This window comes from Myotis brandtii, unplaced genomic scaffold, assembly GCF_000412655.1.
Source record: "Myotis brandtii unplaced genomic scaffold, ASM41265v1 scaffold233, whole genome shotgun sequence".
In the NCBI taxonomy this organism is placed as follows: Eukaryota; Metazoa; Chordata; class Mammalia; order Chiroptera; family Vespertilionidae; genus Myotis; species Myotis brandtii.
In genome coordinates, this window is record NW_005358773.1 from 405,997 (window position 1) to 407,685 (window position 1,689).

Here is a 1,689-nt window from a genome sequence, read left to right on the forward strand (position 1 = left end):
GAAGTACTGATGGGGTGGTCATAATAATCTGGTCACTCAGTGTATATAAAAGCCTAAGCGACCCTTCGACTGTCCAATCGGTAGCTATGATGTGCACTGACCATCAGGGGGCAGACGCTCAACGCAGGAGCTGCTGAGCTGTGGTGACTTGGCAGCTGTGGTTCTCGGGCAACGCACCTGGAACCAGAGAGGAGGGAGCCAGTTTCCGGGGTGCATCACCTGAGAACCACCCTCACGCAATCCGGGACCCCTTGGGGGATGTCAGAGAGCCAGTTTCAGCCCGATCCCTGCAGGCCAGGCCAGGGGACCCCACTGTGCACCGGGCCTCTAGTATTAGTAATAAAAACAAAGTTGATGGCCAAGTCAATTGACCTCTCTTGGTAGTAGGGCTGTCCTACTGTACTTACTACTTCAGGAAGTCAAAAGGGTCAAATTTCTGGAAAAGGCCTAAGGCAGAAGTCCTAAACATTCCCCAAACCACTCACAAACTTTCTCTGTAACTTGCTCACCAAGGGGAAAAAAAAAACACATTTCATCTTTTTGTCCTGACTTATTTTGACAATATAAAACTAGCCATAGTTGGTTTGGCTCAGTAGTTAAGAGTGTCGGCCCGCAGACTGAGGGTTCTGGGTTTGATTCTGGTCAAGGGCAGGTACCTCGGTTGCAGGCTCTGGTCTGGTCAGGGCTGGTGCAGTTAAGGTACATGTGGGAGGCAACCAATCCACGAGTCTCTCTCACATCAATGTTTCTCTCTGTGTGTCTCTCCCCTTCCCACTCTCTATTTAAAAAAAACAACAACACAAAAAACAGCCCTAGCCAGTTTGGCTTAATGGATAGAGCGTCGCCCTGTGGACTAAAGGGTCCTGGGTTTGATTCCGGTCAAGGGCACATGCCCGGGTTGCGGGGTCGACCCCCAGTGTTGAGTTTACAGGAGGCAGCCAATCAATGATTATCATCATTGATGTTTCTATCTCTCCCTCTTCCCTCCTCTCTGAAATAAAAATATGTTAAAAAACCTAACAATTCTACATAACATTTATTGTATTCTTACTATTTGCTAGAGATGGTGTTAAATCCATTTCACGGAATAGCTTACTTTATGACGTTTCTAGTAGGTTGGTAATATTTTTAGGCTCAGCTTTACAAGTTTGGAAACGATTAAAGCAAAAGCCCAGGCGATCTGAATCTAAAACTGAAACCTCAGTTTATCTTTTCGTGGGTGGGTGGGCATCCATACAGCAAATTAGGCTGCAAAGAGACAATGTGTGCGATAGTGTTTGGGACCCTACCTACAGGTAAGTTCACTGATTTGGTGCAGTCAGGTTAGGATGAGAGGTTCCTGTCATCACTTAGGATGAATGGACCTTGAAGCATCTCATTAGGCAAAAGGCAGGGGTGAGAGCATTTCTGTCAACGTTAAGCTGTCATTAATGATTTGGTTTGGCTTCCGTCAGAATTCACACTACCTGTGTGGCCCTTCATCACTTAGGATGAATGGATCTTGAAGCATTTCATTAGGTCAAAGGCAGGAGTGAGAGCATTTCTGTCAGTGTTAAGCTGTCATTAATGATTTTGCTTTGGCTTCCGTCAGAATTCACACTACCTGTGTGGCCCTGAAGCAGGAAGTGTAAGTCTTGGGTTCATGGTGTCCTCGCGCCTGTGAAAGAAAATAAATCCTCTGAGCAACTC